This window comes from Oreochromis aureus, linkage group 8, assembly GCF_013358895.1.
Source record: "Oreochromis aureus strain Israel breed Guangdong linkage group 8, ZZ_aureus, whole genome shotgun sequence".
Lineage (NCBI taxonomy): Eukaryota > Metazoa > Chordata > Actinopteri > Cichliformes > Cichlidae > Oreochromis > Oreochromis aureus.
Window position 1 is genome coordinate 20242323 of NC_052949.1, and position 21027 is coordinate 20263349.

Below are 21027 nucleotides of genomic sequence, written 5' to 3' on the forward strand. Positions count from 1 at the left end.
GACACACACAGTGATATTTGAGAAGTGAAAAGAAGTTTACTGGATTTACAAAAAGTGTGCAATAATTGTTTAAACAAAATCAAGCAGGAGCATAAATTTGGGCACCACAAAAAAAGAAATGAAATAAATATTTAGTGTATATCAATGTGTGTGTCTCCTATGTGATATATGGGGGCCTTTGTCTGGACGTGCTTCCCATCCAGAGCTCCACAGCAGAGAGGAAGTTCCAGCGCTCCTGGAATCCCTCTGTGATGGACCGCCAGTCTCCAGGTGAAGGCACAGCCATGAAGTCGCCCACTAGACAGTCCCAGATGGCCGTCGCTACCTGGGGGTGATCTGGCACACCGTGGACACACCGACTCTGAAACTGAACGCGATGGTCCTGAAGGAGTCCCTGGTGGCAAGGAACCTGGACAAAAGTGTTCAAAATTAGTATTATGTGTACTGCAGTTACAAAATACATTATTCAAATTCAAAAATACTTTTGTGATGTCAGATTTAAATTACAAAACATAAATCTTACATAAAACATTTTCTAATTATAAGGATAATTACATAATATATATTAGATATAATATAAAACAGTCAGTTGTGTTTTGTTTTAACTTTACCATATCATAATTTGATTGGTAGCAACTTTTACCACTACAGTGAGCCAATCACTCATAATTCCTAAACATGTAAATCAGGCAGGAATGAAGTAAGACATTAATAGAAATAAAGAGTTGTATGTTGACATGTAGCCCTTTCCTTGCTTAAATCATTAATATTTTTGAAAAATTAATCTGTGATAAGACATAGCTTATCAAGATAGAACCATATAACTAAAGATGAACCAAACTGTTCACAATTTTATCTACCTCTCAGTTTAAAGAAAGGCTGGTGACCCCTGTTATAGAGTCTGACAGCTGCGAGGATTACATACAAATATTCATCTATACCAGAATTAAACCAGGTGTAAATAAGGAGTGAGTATCACTACAAAGATTAACCCACAGTGGCCCTTGTACCAGTTTGATATCAGCAAACACAGAGAGCATACACTGATAGACACCACAGCCATGCTATCAATGCAAACACTGATAACAGCATAAATTGAATTAAATCGGGACTTGATGAGACCTTTCAAGCATCACTAGAAATATTATAAACAGTCGCTCCATACCACAGTTTGCTATCAGTAAACACCGACGGCATTCATTGATAGCATAGCACATCCATGTTAGCAGTGTATAAACGATAGTTTAGCATATTAGCACAGGTATCAATAAAGGACTACCGTATTAAACACTTTTACTAACCGCAGGCAGATGGACAGGCGCTCTGCAGGTGGGATTGAGCACCTGTAGTTGGTGTCTAGGCGGGCGATGCTTGGACCAACGCGGGACAGCAGGTCCTCAAACTGGGCGAGGGAAAGACGGCGATATCGCTGAAATCGGCTGTCATCCAGGCGCAGCTCCTCGAGCAAGTGGTGAAACTCACCAAACTGCTCACCCGTCTGGAGGACTTGATGGACCCAGGTACGGCGAGGACGTCCTTAACGCTGCTGCTCTGCTCTCCACAGTAAATAGAAACGCTAGCTCGACAGCTGCCGTCTAGCAAAGATACTGTCTGGCACAACTTCCTCCCACATTTCCGGTTCACGCGCGTCAAAATATGCAATTTTGACGCGCGATGGATTTTTCTTGGACACGCGTCGAGGTGCGAATGTGCACGCGTCAAATTAGGGGCGTTTGGGGCGTTTTCGCTCGCGTCTATCGCGTTCGGTGTGAACACACCGTTAGGCTGTGTCCCAATTCAGGGTATGCACGCTTGAAGTACGCATTTCAAGTGCGATTACGTCACCGCCACGCGACGACGGCTGTCCCAATTCAAAGTGTACTTCAAATGCATACTCCAAATGCGCCGTCGATTTCCCCAAATATCAAGCGTGGTCCGGTGCACGCCTGCGGGCCCCATATATCCCACAATCCATAGCGCGGCGGTCGGTGTGGATAATTTTGCCGCAAAAATACGGCAGAAGGGAGCGGCAAGAGTGAACTGTCAAAAGTAAGTACTGAATATTATGTCACTTATTTATGTGCGAATGTTTAAGAACATTAAAACATTACTGTTGGCCACATGTCGGCAAAGTTATGTGACATTAGTGATGTTTGTACTTTCAGCGGTAACTTGGTTTTAAAGCCTCTACTTATAAATGTATATATAGTTGACCTTAATCTTACAGAGAATGTGATGATTTTATGGATAATTAAAGTCAGCCATATATCCACAAACACAACAAGCTGAAAGTCAGTGATGCTGCTCGGTTTGCAGTCCTGAATATCACGGCACAAGCAGGATTCACTGCACTGTTAATGTTAGCTATGTTATATTGCTGCCTCTGCTCGGTGGTGTCGAGCCAAACGGACTTTAACGTGTGTTTGAACGAGCTGACGGTTCACTCGTTAAGCTGAAAGAAAGATGCTTTAATCACAGGAGTCACACATGTGTCCACTGGACCATCTGGGAACTCTTCTTGTTTAGCACTCGTAATAACACAAACACTAAATCCTCCTTCTCTTGTGCTGTTTTGTAGCAGTGTATACACCTGAGACTGTCACCTGTCTGTCTGTCCTGCACTCTCTCTCTGTTTCTTTCTCTCTGATTGTGGAATAAAAGTATGAACATGTATTTATAAGTTACACTTGTGTTTGAATCCTGCAGCTTATCACACATTTGATTTCCATGTGTGACAACTGCAAGTGTCCAGAGTGAAGACAGACTGAGGGACCCACTGCTGCACATCATCTGTGAGGCTTTGCACCCCTGATGATCCACCAGGACAAACTCAGCAGTGTGTGAGGAAGAGGAGGAGGAAGAGCCAGCAGCAGCTGACAGATGGAGAGAATAGACAGACTGTTCCCTGTTTGTGAAGGACTGCTAGGAAAGTTTAACATAACTAATTGTCTGTCCTGAATCAGTCTTATTAGGTAATGTTCAAATAATTTTATCATTCCAGTGTTTTCAGTGTGGGAGAAAGTACTCAGGGCCTTCAAGTTACACACTATGAAAGGCAGCAACAAGTTTAATATTCAGAAACCTAAAGTATGTATCAGCAGCAGAATGGAGCTAAAAATAAATGTTTGTTTCAGTTCTATGAAGCTTTGAGTATTTTGGATTAATAGCACTGCTGTGTTTGTTGCATCATATTGCTGTAACTGTTTATATGCTTTATATATTCTGAGGTAAGTTGATCTATAGTGTTACATCATATTCTATAAGGATGTTATGTGTTTGTATACTTTCTGCCCAGTTTGACCCATTTAGCAGAAGTCGGCCTGTTTAAGGCTCTGATATCTGTTCTGTATGACTTAAAGCAGTTATGACATGGTCTGATTTTTCACCCAATAAAGGAATATTTCATATACCAGTCTGCTCTTCATTCTATCACCAACAGTTTTCACAGCTCGTACATTTTCCTTTTTACACATATATGTAAGCATTGAGCCAAATGTAATAATGCCAACATATTAAACGAACAATGTTTGTCTCTTATATATAATACATCTTTATATACACTGTCAGAGATACTTGTCTTTGAGTGAAGATTTAAGGTGATAGGAAATATAAATAACTGCAACTTGAATCTTTGACCCAGAGTTCAAGCTCACCGCTGTAATATATATATATATATGTATATGTGTCTGTGTGTGTGTGTGTGTATGTATATCTATATATACAGTATATATAGATATATATAATTTTAGTCTCATGAATAACATTAGCTAATTATTATTTACTAACTAATCTTGAAATGACTGTTCAGTACAGAAATGAAGCCCAACTATCGATAGTTGGGCTTCATTTCAAACATGATCATGTTTTACAGTCCTGTGGTTTCAGCCTCAGATACTCAACTAATCAAAGTGATGTCATGACAAAAATGAATGACCAACAAAACATTTTTTCTCCTTCATTTCTGTCACACAAAGCTGTATGAAACATTTCTTGCGGTTAGTATCATGGTTGCTAGGCAACCTGAACAGCGCGACGAAGGCTAGACCGTCCCATTTCACAAGCCTCTCACTTCCGCACTTCCCGTACTTGTAGTACGCACCGTACGTAGTACGCGTAGTGTGCGTACTTCAAGCGTGCAGACCCTGAATTGGGACACAGCCTTAATAGCTTACTTACAAATGGGCTCGTCAGGCACTCTTCTTGGCTGCAGTGGTTATTATTATATTTACATGCTTCCAGCTCCCGTTTTTGCTCCGTGACAGCTCGGACTTTTCCTTTCTCTCCCTCCCTCGCTCACAGACACATAACGGGTACGGTAGTCCATTCTCGCTGCAGCACGGACTACACTGCCCATGAGGCTACATGCTTTAGAGCTATGCCTGTAGCATTCTGCCTTTTAGCTTAGCACAACAACAACAACAAAAAAGCGCTCTCTCACCCAGGAAACACGCAGAGAGAGAGAGCGTCACCCTGTAACCATGGCAACCGTAACGCTGCCGCCTGGAACAACAGAACGTAGCTGTCAAACAAACCCAAACAGTCCTGACCCGCGACAATATGAAACAGGGAAGTACCGCCGTGTATTCCATTTATTTCAACAAAGTAACTGTATTCTGAATACCACCTTTTTAAACGGTAACTGTAACGGAATACAGTTACTCATATTTTGTATTCTGAATACGTAACGGCGGTACATGTATTCCGTTACTCCCCAACACTGCTGACAGCGCTGCCCCTCTTTATGCGCTCAGGTGGAGCATTCCTCTGAGTGGAGGATTAAACAGAAGAAGCCGACTGCCCAAATGCGGTGTGACAAAAGGGAACAGCACAACCTGCGATGGAAGATATTTTAGAGGCTTTAATGGTGTTCTCAGCAGGACACGGAGGCATAGTCACGCAACGGCGGCGGGATCGTTTAAAATTTTATGCTGATAATACATATTTGAACAAAAATCAGAAAGACTGCACAGCTTTCCCGTCCCACCGCGATGATATGGAGTTAATAACATCACTGAATTTTTAAAGTGTCGAAACCATTTTAAGTTGCAGCTGTTTTGCCAAAAAAGGTAAATAAAATATATATAAAATAAAAATTCATCTGTCTGCACTGTGTGCTTGGTTCTATTGCTTAGATACAGAGACAACTATAATCAATAATAAAGGATAGAAAACTGTGTGTATTTTTAATGGAGCATAAACGAGCTGCAGGAAACGCATTAAAAATGCAACCAAAACAAAGTGAGTGCTCCTTCTTGTTGCCTCGCTTGGTTGCAGCAGCGCGCGGAGCACATCTGGAGAGAAACAGGACATCCACTTTTTCGATGACAGGCCCCCGTAAAGAGAAAGGGGCGGGGTCAGGGCTGGTGTTGGATTTCACAGCCAGAGAACGTGACTGCTATGGTTGCTTCTGCGAACGTCGTTTCGAACTTGCTTACTCTCTGAACGCCACTCGCCGACTTCTTACCCGCTGTTTGCCCGGTGGGGGTTAACTCACTCAGCGCTCGTGAGGGCCACCGTTTTTTGGAGATTTTGAGAAGTCGGCGGAAAACTTTCAACAAAAAAAAAAAGAAAAGAAAAAAAGAGACTACAACCCGCGTTAGAAATACAGCGGCGCGACTGAACTTCCAGCAGCAGTCCGAGGCGAGCAGCAGCGGCAGGAGGAGGAGTCAACAGGTCCCAGGTATTACCATACACTTGTCATTGACAGCTTGACAACATTTGACAGCATGTGTCCAGTTCTCGGGTGTCCTTCTGGGGGTTAGCCAGGCACGGTAGTAACCTGTCCGCTTTACACCTGGAGCACTTTGAACGCGTCAGAAGTCGGCACGGTCATTAAATGCACGGGTGTGACAGTTTTTGTTTGTTTGTTTGTTTGTTTTAACGCCGTTCATTGTCAGAAGCGTACTGGACAACCTGAGCACAAAACTCTCTGTCAAGTTGGCGTTTTCATGGCCAATTAAGCAGAAAAATAAACCATAGGTGTGTTTAACCGAGCGACGTTATAGTGTGCGAATCCGACGCCTCTTAGGTCGGCTAGCATGTCAGAGCTAACGCTTCTTTGCCTCTGTGGAGGTTGGAAAGACACCGGGTCACATTTAGGTGCTGACAGCTTCCTTTACTTAATTAGCAGAGCCGTTTCGGTGTCCACCTAGCTTGGCTGTTGAGAAAGTGGGGATTTACGGATTAAAAGAGAAGGAGGGGAAAACCCTGTAATGTGTGTCTGGGTGTCTCTGTTACCCTCAGAGAAAAGCTAGTGTTTTTGGCAGCGTCGGGACAGCGGAATGTGGGGAGATAGTATTTCATTTCACATGGTGCGTTTTGCACATTTCGCTCACCATTGTTTGGCTGTGGGCTACTTCAGGCTGGAGGTAAACTTTGCTCCAGTGCATAATTAATACCGGTCATGTCAGGGAGCCACTTCCTCAGTGTGCAGACTAGAGGCACCGGGCACTGCTTGCAATACTTTCAAGGTGCTCTGAAACTGAGCCGCATACCTGCTGACCCGAGAAGAAAAAAAAAAAAAAAGTACTGTAACAAAAACAGCCACATGCTTCTTTTTTTTTTCCTGTTGCTTCTCTTTATAGCCTTAAGGTACATTGGCAAACTGACAGATATCTCCCCCAATTTGTTAACACTCTCGATTATCCGCTGTCAAGATAATGTGGCGATTTAAGGCGTCTGCATCTCCTCAAATTAAATGTCAGGAGTCTTTAAGTATACCCTGCAGCATCAAAATCCTGCAGTGTTGTCTTGTAAAATGTTGTCTTATAAACCACAGATTACAGTGTTCTGTACCCTCTGTTGATAGCTGTACTTTGTAGAGATGTTTCCCTGTGTTTGAATTAACCCTCATTTCCTTTGCAGGATTAGTTGAGTGATTTATTTATTTATTTTTTTAAGCTATGACTCTCTAGATCTTCTCTGCTGGCTGCATGGCAGGGCAGACGGTTGTTTTCAGGTGGAGGCGATCGCAGGGTGGCACTGAAGGGAAAAAGATACCCGACCTTTCCTGTGACAGCCTGTGACATTCAGAGCAAGATGCATTAGGGGAAGAGTCACTCACTGGGAAATCTGGGGTGTTTGAGGGTTTTCCCACCCTGTCACCTCCCGTCTTGGTGTGATTCACAGTTAAATGCTGTGCCCTCACCACGGTTTGGCAAGGCTTGGCCCGAATACAAAATTATTCTTTCCTGCCCAGTAAGCTGTCACTCTGATGAAAATTTTTGATAATAACCTTCAGACATTTGGCATAAAATTGTTGTTTGCCGTCTAGCCATCTTGTGATACCTGATCCGATGTCATGCATGCTCATCATTGTGTTCTAAAAATACAGTTCCCGATAAGCTGCGGGGTTATATGAAAGGCATGATACTGGCACTCGCGAGCAGATCTCATAGTAGCGTTTTAATTGAGCGAGGTTCAGAGAAAGGGTTTCCTGCAGTCACACGCCGTTTTCAAGGTTTAAATTTTTTTTCTTTTTTTTTTCTCAGAAGGTCTGTTATCTAAAGACCTAGTCATACTGCCCACTGTCGCATTTGTTAGTAAAAAAAGTGACAGGAGTGGTTTCTGTGATGCAGTCAGAACTTCTGTGACAAGTGTTGGCGGAAAGCAGCGACTCTTCTCGTGTGAACCGTGCCAGTCAAAGGCCTTGTGTGCCCTAAATGTATCATCATGTCAGCAGAGGCAGTGGCACACTCAGTTTGCCACCTCACCTCCCCCACGCCCTCGGCGTGTCCCTCTGCTTCCTCTATAGTTTGTAGAGTCAACTCAAACACTAGAAAGGGTTTTTTTTTTCTCTCTCTCTGTTTTTTTTTGTTGTTGGTTTGGCATGGCAGTGGTGAGTCAGTAGCTCCTAGCTCTATGAGTTTGGTTACATGTGATGACAGTTTTTCTCATCATACATGGAACTAGTGAATTCAGCAGATGATACGTGGTGAGTTGTTAACGGTTGTTTGGATTGTTCTTGATGAGAGGAATTTATTTGAAGGTTTGTTTTTGTTTTTTGGAGTTTTATTTTGCACAATTCATACATTTATATACTCTTTCCCATCCCTGTGGTGTAATGTTATATCACTATAATAAGGCTTGTGTATTGAATTAATGCATTTTGAGTGACCTCCTTTTGCACCGTTATAAGGATGGTGTCTGTCAGGTGCTTTGATTGTAGCAGTCTTGCTGGCCACAGTAGCCTGCTACCCTGTCGATGATGTGCCAGGGTGACTCACGAGGCTATGACTGTACAGTACGAAGTCAGCATGTGCTGACAGATGAACCAAGTTCCCCTCGATGGCACTGCAACTAGAGGTGTCACCCAGTGCTTTTTGAATGGTAAACACCTCTACCCCAGTCGCACCAACGCCCTGTGAGATTTTGATTGCTAGATGTTTTGTTAGTGAAAACCACACAGCAGAAATAAGAGTTCGGCTTGCTGTAAATAGGAAAAACTGATGTGAAGATTGGGGTTTGTTTCTTTTTTTTGTCTTTTATTTCTTAGAATCTATTTGGTTTGCACAGGTGTTGGTTGACTACTGATGCTGCCATAAAGAGTAGTAAGCAGCAAACATTCTTCTACAAATGGAGTCCAGTGGAACCGCACAGTGTGGCTTTACACTAATAAAACCAGCCTTGACCCAAATGAAACAGGCCCACGGTCTGTCAGAATAAGAAGAAATAAATTAGGATATTACTGCGGTTTTTCTGTGGTGCCCAATGACGTAGTCGTTGCCTTTGGGACTGGGGCGAGTGTGGGAAAAGCAGGAGAGAAGAAGGGTGGGAGGAGAGTGGAGCTGAAGCCGAGTGGGATTTTTTTTTTTTTTTTTTTTTTTTTTTTTTGGAGGGGGAGTGGAGCCGCTGTGATGTGGGAGCTCCGCTCATGTTGGCCGGCGGCAGTTAGACAGGCCTGCTTTTGCATACTGATTCCGATTCTGTAGCTCTCCACACAGCAAACTGGCGTGCCTGGTGCTGCCAGTCACGTGAGGGTTAACTCCCCCTTCCCTTTTATGCTGCCTTCCTTATATTCCTCTTTTTTTTTATGGCTTTGATGGTATTAAATAATCTTTACGTGTCAGAGTGCACAGCTCCCAGTGTTCATGTTGGGAGAGCGAGAGAGCAATTAGGTCAGAGTGGTAGAATAACTTGGTTTCATCTCAGTCTTAAAGCGGCAGGCTGCCTCGCTTCCATTTGTTCTTTATATTCACCTCAAACCTTCGGAGCAACATTTTCAAAGAGGTCCAAGGCCAGCTGGGTTATCAAAGCACTCAGAGAAAGAACTTTGTGTCTCTCTGTTGTATAGTCTCTTAATAAAACGTCCCAGAATGGATCATCGGTTGTTATTTTAGGTTCCTCGCTATGTTAATTTGCCTGAAGAATGAGGCCACGATTGTCTCCTTTTTTTCCTAATGAGGCTGAGCTAAAGACCCATATAACCTATTATCCAGGTTATTGATTTAGAATCTGTTTCGAGCTGCACATTGTTTTGATAGACCTTGAAACCATTGATGTTTTACTGCAGAATTGAAGTGCTCAAACCCCCCCCACTTCAAGAGCACATAAAATAATAATACACTGAGGGGGTTGTATTTATGGTTGACATGGCTTGACTGATCTTTGTTGTAAAGTTTCCCACAGCTTATTTTGCATGTTTGAGATTGCATTTCTACCAGCTGGCATGTGGATGTTTCTGGCCTGTGTCGCAGGGTTTCATTGCACTTGTCACAGAATTTCATACTATTTTCCACACTCATTTTGTACCTTGGCTTTTTGCAGAAGTGTCTCTGCCCAGTCGGACAGTCCCCCCGGCGTGACGGCTGACATTTGCAGTGAAAGAGACCTATTGTTGCTTCTTAATCCCCCTCCACCCTCCTCTCCATAAAACAATGGTATCAATTGCTTCCACTGAGTACATCCACAGTTCTGAGTGAGAGACAGCCTGGCTGGGCCTGTTAGCTAGCCTGCCAACCGTCCTCCCAGGCAGCCCGGACGACCTCTTCATTCCCAGCGATAGCTCGGTGTTTGAGCCCGCAGACTCCTCCTGCACTAATATTACCTCTGCCGCATGTGAACCGGCTCTTGATTGCGACTGCACTGCCACCTTCTAAATGCACAAATAATAGCTCGGGTATATATTTATTTTCCCGCGGAGACGGCGGAGCAGACCGATGGCTTCGACACACCCCCGTCCCCCACCTCCTTAATGAACGGTCTTCATTCTATTTTCCTTCATTTTCCCGAGGACACTGCCATTAACTTTGACAGATGATATGTTCTTTTAGTGAAACGGTGATCCTGAGCGCACCGTCACTGGAAATTGGATTTGCACACCCACCCCTTTTGCTCCTTGCGTTTTCTCCATCTCTCCTTTTTCTCTGCTTTTTCTTTCTCTCTCCGTCAGCACCGAGGGACATGCTGTTAATATTCCTTTTAGAGCTCCGCTGTACAGCTGAGCTGCCAAGTTAACCTTCTGCTGCCATGAGTCAGACAGCTAGCTAGATAGCCAGTGTCACTTACACAGATGTCTGACCGGCCAATCTGTCCTTAAGTGCTTCTTGATAATACGCGTATTTCTCTGTGCCAAGTGTGAATGTGCAGTCAGTCATAACATCGGACTGGTGTTTGATTGGTTGCTCAGTGTAACAAAACCTTCAGTTTTCATGTCCACTCTGCTGACACCGATGTAATTTGAATGTATTTGACAGTTAAATATTTCCAAAAAGGTGTGTAAGAGAAAATACAGATTTAATCTCATCTTCTGCCTTGATTTGTTACACCGATATTTTAGTTCTTACTTGGAGGATAATGTTTGGCTGGCCTGCTCCCCATTTAAAAAAACAAACAAACGTCTGTCTAAGTGAGACGGTTGACAGCTCCTGCGTCCTTCCCAAGAAGTAGCATTGGCTAGTGTTAAACCACTGCACAAACCAAAGCATCTTCACACTGATTTCAGTGGAACAAATCCTCTCTATTGTGCCTCCTGTGTGGGCGTATGTGGCCGTCGACAGTGTATTACCCAATTGCCGTGGTTGCAGCTGCTTGCACATTAGCTCAAGTTGCTATAGGCCACATTTATCAGTGTGAGGAGAACAGCGCGGTGGTGAGATAATGGTCCTGAACAAGATGATACCGCGCTCGCTGCTGCTAGCATGAATAGGCAGCTCCTTGTAAGTGGCTCGGCACATAGCATCGTTATCGTACTGCTCTGCTGTCTTGGCTTGTGCCCGCCGAGTCTGTGAAGCTAGTGAGCCGCTGCTACTTATTCTGTCTCCATGGTCTGTCATCTCAATGCAGCCAGCCCCGGTGAAGAGCCATCACACCAAATCATCGTTGTGCTGGAACGTTGCAGCACAGAGCCCGTTAGATGACAGGATTTCTGCGTTTGCAGCTGGAGAAGGCGACAGAAAGCCAGAAATACCCAAAAAGAGTGTAGAAAAGAATTTTTAAAACCAATTACTTTTACTTTTCTGGAGCTTTGTTGTGCCCCAATCAATTTTTCCAATAAAAACAGCAAAAAATGGTTTATTTTGGCAGTTTAGACATAAACAAACTTGATGTACAGTACAACTATAGGAGGTGTAGCTGAAAATCACCCAGTCTGTCAAACTAGGCTGTCAGACTTGCAGATTTTTTTTTTTTCTTTTTACCGAGGCACCATAACCTGTGGCCTGAAATGATACACTTTCAGCCAATGAGACTGCGAGACGCTATCGTTAACGGCGGATCCTTTTGATTGGTTTTGTACTTCATTTCATGTCAACATAATTCACTTTCTTTCTTTTTTTTTGCTTTTTGTGTCGCAGTAATAATTCTGTAATATGGCGCACCACACAGCATATGGCTGCCATTTATGATCAACTGCCTCGGTAAGGAGGTGACTGGAATATGCAAATGGAAGCATGCTAATGGAATAGTAATGTAATGAAGTATGTTGTATATTGCCAGTAATGAGCTCTGGTTATTGAGTGTTGATGGCTTTTTCTCTGCCAGCCTTTGTTGTTACACAAGATGCAGTTTTTTGGGGGGTTTTTTGGTTTGTTGTTCAGGACAAAAACGCACATCATCACCCCAAAAACCACAAACAAACAACCCCCCACCAAAAGAATGTGGACAAACACAGCCGCACGTGATCACACATTATTTTATTTTATTTTTAATTGATTTTTAGCATTGTGTGAAAAGCATATTAATAAATATTTGGAGTGCTTGCCCGCTGAAACTCTGAAACTAAATTGGGCAGAACTGAGACAGATGCGGTGCAGTAAATTAAACAAGCAATCTTCTCTGTTGGGTGACAGCACAATGGTGATTAGGGTTTCATGTGAGCTGCCCTACATTATTTATGGCTGTGCTGTGGGCTGCCTGCAGTTGAATAGACCCACAGTCCATTGACTGGGCATATTATGGGAGGCCGACTCGAAGCGGGAGGGGGGGGGGGAGTTAAAAATGGCTTTATTTCCTCTCGAGGAGGTCCATTTTCATCTAAATGAAGGTGGAAGCCCCAAGCGTGTTGTTTCCAGGCCTTGTGCGTGTAAAGTGTGTTGACTCTGTTCCAGCAGGCTTCTCTGCATCACTCTGCTTCATGTTTCAGAGTGATATCTGCAGAACCTCACATTTATACGTATTTGTAATCCGTCACTGCCTGCTCAATTTTGTTGCCAATTCATACACGATCTGTTTGGACCCGAACTTTATAGTTTGGTGCCTTTGCTTTGTGTTGTGACATGCATGTTTCTTGTGCCAGGGAGGTCTGAACAGGATGTAGACATACTGAGGTTTGAGTGCAGGTTTTAGCCAACTGTTGACCTTTTAGAGGTGTTTTCCACGTTCAAGCACTCTTTCGTTATTGTGAGAGTATGTTTACTGATCTTCCACTAGTTCCATTCTTGTGCTTGTAAGATCTTATGAAAATCTTGAGGGAATTTCTTCAAATTTAGCACAAAAACTCTTTGTTTGATTTTTTTTTTTTTTTTTTTTTTTTTTTTTTTAAAGGGAAGGTCACTCTGACCTCCCATCCCCGTCATTCTTGTCATTTCAATAATCTGAATTACATTTGGCATAAACGTCTATTTTGTCTCAAGAATAAACTGATTAGTGTTTGGTGGTCAAAGTTCAAGTTCACTGTGACCTCAAATGTTTTTCACAACTTTCAAAGTCATGTGCTTATTAGTAACTAGTAAATCACTCAAATGCCCAGAGGAAACGGAGGGACCGATGACGTTTTATAACCAAATGTTTATTAAATGTTATTTGGTGCCCTTATAACAGAGGCAGGGATGATTCTAAACTGCAGCTTGACTTGGTTGCCAGAGGCATACAAGTGTGAGGCTGTAATTCTAGCTGATATCCAAAAGGGGCTTTTGTTAATACTTCACGCTTTATTTGGTAACACTCCTTTGGTTCACTCACTGCAACGCCCTGATAAAGAAAGCTACTTTTGGCTGTTCCCTTATTCACGAGGGATCGCCACAGTGGGGAGCTCCGCATGTTTGATTTGGCACATTTTTACGCCAGATGCCCTTCCTGACGCAACCCCAGAGGGATTTATGTCTCCTCCCGGAATCAAACCACTGGACTTTCGATTGCGTTGTGAATGTGTAAACCACTACACTGTGGAGACACTTTACTGCAATGCCCCGTGGTGTTTAAAGCAGAGGTGGGCAATTAGTTTCCCCAAGGGGGTCACGCGAGAAACTGGGACTGTTGTGGACTGCTGCACAAATAAGCTGAATTTAATTCTGCTTGTAAAATTATTGTTGTGGCCCTCCACAACAGTCCCACTTTCCCCAGTGGCCTCTTGGGAAACTTAATTGACCACCCCTGCTTTAGAAAATTAAGGAGGGCAATGGATGGGTGAGATTTAGCATATTTAAAAAATGCCTTGATGGCCTCATTCTTCAACCCACAGATAACTCTGCAACAAACTTGGAGTGCTTTAGGTTTGATACACTCACAAACTATTTTTTTGAGTTGTGTGTGTTTTATTCCTGGATCAGGTTACTTGTAAATTAAAGCATTACTACATGACTGATAACCGTGAATCTTTCTAGTGCAATACTATGATGTTTTTTTTCCATCCTAATCCAAGAGACACCTCTTAATAACAACAAGTCTGTTTATTGAGATTTGTCTCTTTGTGGAACATTTATGTAAAATCCAAAAGAGTGGGGGCAAATCCAGGCACAACAGGATGCTGTTGTTAATACATAAAAAGGATCCACAGAGTCGAGAAAGAAAAATTGCAAAAGAACCCAGGGACGTTCGTGTTGAATGGTTCCTGCTGATACCTTGTGATGTTATGTATTTCTAGCTGCTAACCTAAGACCCCTGCAGCAAACACTAGCTTCAGATGTCAACAAAATGATTGTTGCCACACTCAAGGACTCGAATCATGAGCTAGACTTGACTCAAAGATTGCTTTGTTCGACCTCATAAAAAGGGATATTGAAGTTGTCTTTTCATGTGGAAGTCATACACAAATAAATTCCAACATGTGCCATTTACACAAACACACTTAATATCTGCATCCCATTTGCATTTGCCAGTTACAGGGTAATGACATCGTGTATGATGGCTCACTGGTATACCCTGCTGGGACTCTTGAAGTTATCATTAATAGTAACACTGTGGCTTTTCCTATCTTGAATATGTAAAAGGCTGGCTGTGGAGAAATAAAACCGTTCAGACTCTGAGTTTGAGGAAAAGAGACAGAAGGAGAGCGCAAACTGTTCACTGCCAAACCATCACTGTCAGCACAGAAGTGACTGTTAAAGTTCAACAGCGAATATGGACAGTGGTGGAAAGCAAGAATGTGAGAAATGATGAGAAAACTACTTGCAGAACGCTTGGAACTCTGCCCGTTGTCACACCTTTGCACATGTGAGAAGACTGCCGATGTGCCTTTTCACTTTTCTCTGTTTTTGATACTTAACGTTTGGCTGTTTAACTTGATTAATTAACATAACCGTTTAAAGAAAGTGCTAAATTATAGTGGAGACAGTAGAATGTATATATAATTTTGTCTTCAGTTGGCAGGTCAGCTGCTCATTTGCTGACAAAGTAAAAACAGGTGTGCACTGCTGCAAGTGTTAGGAAAAGTGAAAATCGGTTTACGTTGTGTAATTTTGTTAGACTCAGAATGGAGTTTCAAAGTCAACCTCGTTGAAAATGTATATGACAATGGGGCCATTTTTTTTCTCTCCCTCTCTGACTCTAAAACCTTTTTGGGAGGAACCAAAAATTCCTCTTTTGGAGGAAAAACCCTGTATAAGGATAACAGTAATTATCGTTTTGGTTTCGCTTCATCCCTTGTAGACATGCACTCTTTTGCATTAATCTAAGGGCTCCTGAACGTCAGCTTTGTCTAACAGCAATCTCTTGTAGTATTTAGACATCACTTTAAACAGGGTACTAGCCTGAGCTGCATGCAGTCACATTAACTGATAGGCATGAATGATTGTAGCTGACTGTTGTTTCTGTTGTGCGTCTTTTGTGAGTTCTTCAGTTACCTGAGGGGAAAAAAAGGACTATTGATTTGGATCCCTGTTTCTAATTTGCAATAAGACCAAAACATTTGTTAGGACACGTTTTTGCTTTTCCCACTCTAGCAGAAGGATGTCTCCCTGAGCCTGATGGGATATCTGTCACTCACTTTAGGGCACACACACATTCAACACACCACTGTTTAAAAATATGGATCTACATCTTCTAGTATGCGAGATACTGGCAGAACAGCAACAGCAGAAAGACGCTTGTATGTCAGATTATGTATTTTACAAAGTTAAAATGATCGGATGATGGAGAAATGCCTGGAAATGTCTTCTTACTTTAAAGTTGTAACGCTCGAGTGCATTGATGGAGAAAGTGTTGCAGTTGACAAGATGTAGTTTGTGTTAGGGTATGAAAATTGCTGTGCGTTGGAGTTGCGGGCTATGAAAATGAACCACCATCCCTAACTTGTATTTTCAATGTGCATTTCTCTTCCAGTAGACTCATTGTAGATGCTCTGCCCATGCACAAGTTATGAAATGGCCAACAAGAAGGCCATGTTTGTTTTAATCCTGAGATTAGCTGTCATCTCCACTTGATGAATGCCCGTTGCGTGAGTGTGCCCTAATTGTCCATCTGCACAACGTTGTCTTCGTTCTCGGTTGGCTTATGGCCCAGGGTACCCACTACAACTGTTGTCCACTTGTCCAGAGCACCAAAACAATACCAAGCTGCCGTGATCCTTCAGAGAGCCACTGTCAGAGAGCCCCCTGGGGGTGGAGTGTTTTCTGATAGGTCTGTGCCAAATCTAGTCCAACACTCAGTTGCTTCTTTGTCATTTTTCTCCATGTGAATGTCATTGTGGTTGAGTTGTGGCTCCATGGATTCCCTGCGTTCAGGACTTAGACAGCGCTCCTTGCTTCCCCCTCAACCACAAGCCCTTCATCGTGGAAACCATTGTTGTCCTATCAAATGAAGCTTGTTTTTCAGCTTCTCTCATGAAGCGTGAAATACAAGCTTTTATATTAGCTTTGGCAGGTATTTAAACTTCTGATCTGATCCAGGCTGTGCTCATTAAATCGTCAGAGTGATGTAATGTTTCACTGGCGCTACTGTGTGCCAGCATGGCATGTTTTTCCACTTAAGGATTCCAGGATTTGTCTCTGTCATAAACACGGGGCATCTGGTTGCCAGTAGTGTGAGCTTCATTGGACTTAGGACATTGAAATGTGAAGAAGAGAAGCTGCCTGGTTTTTCATTTAGCAGCTTGGGTAAGTATGATAAATGTTACTTATCACCTATTGACCCCATGAGGTCAAGCCTTTGCCCTGTCACCCATCATCCTCCTCCTTCCCGCTGTCTTCTGGCTGCCCCTGAAACCCCGTGGATAGCCTTTATCTGCTCAGGCAACATTTTTCTCTCCAATACTGCTTGACCGCCATACAGATACCAAGGCAACACAACTATTCACTTTCCGTGTTTGCAGTCAAGTGTGAGATGTTTTCCTCCTCCTGGTTTATCTTTCCAAAGATATCTATTATTTGTCCTGTGGCCTCTGAAATACATTCATGATTAGATATGCGAAGCCTGAACAGATAGCTCCACTCCCAGTGTTCTCAGCTTTAGTTTTGACCCGCACACACCTAAATCCCTGCCATTTTTTGGGACATAGCTGGAGAGATAAGCAAATGGAAGAAAGTGTGAGATTATCATTGAAATAATCTTCTAAAATCAATTCAACTGAAATATCAAGGACAATGGGCTTATGTGTATGCACACACACACTCGTGGGGTTTCTGTTTGTTTCATGCTTTTTTTTTTTTTCCTCCCCACTGGCAGTGTAAAGAATTGCACAGGAGCTTTTGTTCTTTTGAAAATCCACCTGATAATGTTGGGAGCTGGCTCCTTGCCTGAGCTGGTTGGATTTAAAACAGAAAAAAATGGGGAAAAAAAAAAGCTCTGTCTCCAGTGACCAGTCCAGCATTGCACATCCTACATAGTGGCCCAGATTTTCTGCAATCCCTCAGTGAAACAGCTCTTGTTTTTTGGGGGAGCTTTGGAAGTGGATGGTGAATGTCTTTTTCAAAGGGTAACCCTCAGAAGGTGAAAAGTGCAACACAGGTAGGAATAACAATGAGTGCGGCTTAATAACGGCACCATTATGACGCCAGGGTTTCTGGGTTCACAGATAGGCCATTGCACCATCCTTTTCCCCCCTTCGTGCTTAAACGTTCCACATGAGACTGATTGAGCCGTTTCGTCCTGCTAAGCTGCGTGAAGAGTGCTACTTTTATAATGGAAGAATACTGCTAAATCAAGGCTTGACAAATCTGCTTTCTCCATGTCCTCACATTGAGGGTTGGCGGATTAGGTGCTAATTTTAGTGCCACTTATTTCTTCAGCTGCTTTTAAGAATTAGTTCCAAATAACAAAAAAAAAGTGTGGAGAAAAAAATTGGGAGGGGAGGGAATTGTCTATTGTCAGGGGAAGCAAGGCTGTGGAAAACGGATTGTGTAGTGGCAGTGAGGGCCTTTGCATAAGAGGTGAAATTTACATACAAATCTCCAGTTACGAAAACAAAAAACTCAATTTGTGGCAGCTGAGTAGAGGGGCAGCTGTTAACAGAAATCTTTGAGGAGTATTTCAGTCCCACCACACGGTGCCTCGAGTGACTCCATGAGATCACAGAGTCAGTTGGTGTTTTGAAAAAACCCAGACCATAAAAAATTCAGCACAGCTTTTTTCACCTCCTCTTTCCATAACAGACCCTTAGATCCAGGCTGTGTGCGATTAAAGCTCAGTGTGCGCTGTTAGTTAGAAGTCTGCGGTGCATTTGTTTAGCACTTGGTTGTCACCCTGCAAGTCAGCAGTTAGTTCATCTACAAACAAAATTACTTTTCTGGACTTATTTCACAAATGCCCTGTTAGTTTGAACCTTTCCATCGTGCACTTGTTTGGCTATTGTGTCACATCGTCAATACCAAGCAACCATCAATACCCCACTGGAGGCAGTTGCATTTAAAACAACGGAGGACACAGCATTGGTGTGCATTCAGCACTTTTGAATAGACGTCAGCTTATTGATTCTCCTTCAAGGTCGGCATCAATTCCTCTCTGCCCGCTCTTTTCTTGTTTGTGACAGCGGAGAGCAAATGTGTTCAGCTGAATTGGGAGGTAAGGGGGTGGGGGCACCCGTAAAAGGTTTGTGGCAGCTTCCACTCAGATCTGCTGCTCTAGGAGAGTAGCCCTTGACGTCGGTGACAGTATTTGGGTGTGATTATGTAATCCATCAGGGTATTACCATAAAGTGGAGTGGGGAGGGCTATCGAGGGGCTAGAAGGTAGCAGTGGCACTGCTGCTACTGCTGATCATCGTCTAGCAACTGCCCAAGGGCAGGAATGTTTTGTGTGCCGATGTGTCCGACAGGTGGCTAGGAGACGCTAATTGATTAATGATCAGGGTGATATATGAGCCCCTACGGCCAACCTTAACATAAAGGCTGAGAGCACCGGTGTCGCCCTAAATCATTTCCAACCAGGCCAGTAAACCCCAAACAGTTCCCTCATTAGCATATGAAAGACCAATCGGGAGGGAGACTGTGCCTTCTCAGCCCTTTGTAGACCGCCTATTGTCAACATCCTGAGTCTGAATTAACAGGCCAGCATTTTATGCCAGATGAATAATGACAACAAAGATGATTTTATAATAAGGGTCACTCAGCACTAATGAATGGTTAACATCACCACAATCTCAGCCTTTGATATTGTTTGGACTTTATCCCTCCTTTTTTTTCTGTCTGTGCATGGCTTTGACCTGGGCAGCACTCACCTAAACAGATTTTGCTCATTAAAAGAGCGTTTCCTGCACTGCGTGAGATTTAGATTCCCTTTATTTCACTACAGTCCGTAAAATATTGATGTGAAACTCAGCTAAAGAAATGCACTGCAGTGTGTTACAGAAAATCTGAATCCCATATAGAGGTGAAATGATTTGCATTCTTTCTTCTTGTGTGTTTTTCTTCTCTACATCATGGAGCTGACATATTTTCCATTCAAGCAGTGTCAGATTCTTCCTGAATGATTGAACATTAGTGGAATTCACCTGTCCCCAGATGGTCATATTTTGCACTTGGTGTTCCATATAACGCTGTCAGACTGGATTAGTCTCAATCTCTCTCTCACTTCCTCAGTCTCTTCCTCTCTGAGTCTCGGTCTCACTCTCTCTGGTTATTTACCATTCCACAGGGGGCCTTGTGTGACCCTCTTCATTGTTTTCTTTGGATGGCTCTGAAGGACAATAGCAGTCTGGAGCCTTGGCCTGCAATCAGTATGTGTGTGAATCTGCATCTTTCCATTGGGAGTTGTGTCCTCTTGTGTCAAGAGAGGTTATGCGATCTATGTGTCACTGAAGGGGCTTTCCACCGCTTGGAGTCAGAGCCTCAAGAACAGGGGGTTTATGTTCTCTGTGTGTGTGTGTGCGTGCGTGCATAGGCAGCCGGTGGAATTTTATAGAACCAAGCAAGTTAAAACAACACATTGTGTCTGTTTTAATGTGAGCTCATGACCCTCGCCGCAGGGCTGTCATTCCCAAGTAAGCACACGCTTGGAGACTGCTGGTTGTACTCAAAATCATAGTTTGTATTTGTACTGATAGTCTACGCAGGGGCGATGCTGTCACAGCGAATAAGTGAACATCCAAGGGCCAATGATAATTTTACTTGAGACTTGGACTGCTTCCCATCAAACCTTTTAAACCTTGAACGGTTGAGCAACCCTGAGCATAGTTACAGTTGCTGAGATGCTGGGCTGTACACCGAGGATGGGTGACCCTACCGAATTATTATTTTAGACTCTTCCTTGCGAGCTCCTGAGCACTCAAGACCTCCCACGTGTGGCAATATCAGCTTTGGTTTGAAAGCACGCGTCAACAGTGACGACACCATGTTCTTTTTCGTGTTTAAGGTGAGCGTCTACAGCGACTTGCTTTCACCCATCAGCAAGGATAAAGATGTGATTACCTTGGGCTCATCCTGTCCACTCCACTCTCATCAGTGCAGGCTGGAGGCTCAGACAGACACACACAAATGCATACATGAACTCTGTCCTCATTTCATCTTGTTTCATCTTTCTAGAAATTATGCTGCTCATCCTCTACAGGACCAGTAGGAACACATGATTTAGATACCATTCATATTCATAAACAGGAAGTAAGGGTGTGTAAAGAAACAGGAAATAGCACAAGGAGCTTCTGCACAAACCAACTGATGGGCAGAGGGTGGAATGGGTAATGAAACTACTTTTTTGTTATTCACAATGCACCTCAAAATGAATAACATATTTTGATGTATGTGCCCATATCCTCTAGCTCTGGAAAGTGTAAGTATTGCATGTAGGGATGTACAGATTTATCACACTTGGGTGATATCTGCTTAATCATATCAGCCTGCAAACAAGATAGCATTCAATAGTGTAAGTAGTGAGCCTTTATCTGTTGTGTCGTATCACTTTTGTGCTCGCTAACTGTCCAAAGACTTTAAAACTCTAAGGTAAA

General features: G+C 43.1%; 1 protein-coding gene across 6 annotated transcripts in view; it reads left to right on the top strand.

Moving 5' to 3' along the window:
- The first annotated feature begins 5201 nt into the window (after positions 1 to 5201).
- raraa (retinoic acid receptor, alpha a) overlaps positions 5202 to 21027 on the top strand; it is a 141057-nt gene continuing 125231 nt past the window's right edge. For all 6 annotated transcript variants that reach the window (XM_039616262.1, XM_039616264.1, XM_031739651.2 and 3 more), the window contains exon 1: positions 5202 to 5680. The gene's annotated coding sequence lies outside the window, so the exon portion shown is untranslated. The remainder of the gene's footprint in view (positions 5681 to 21027) is intronic.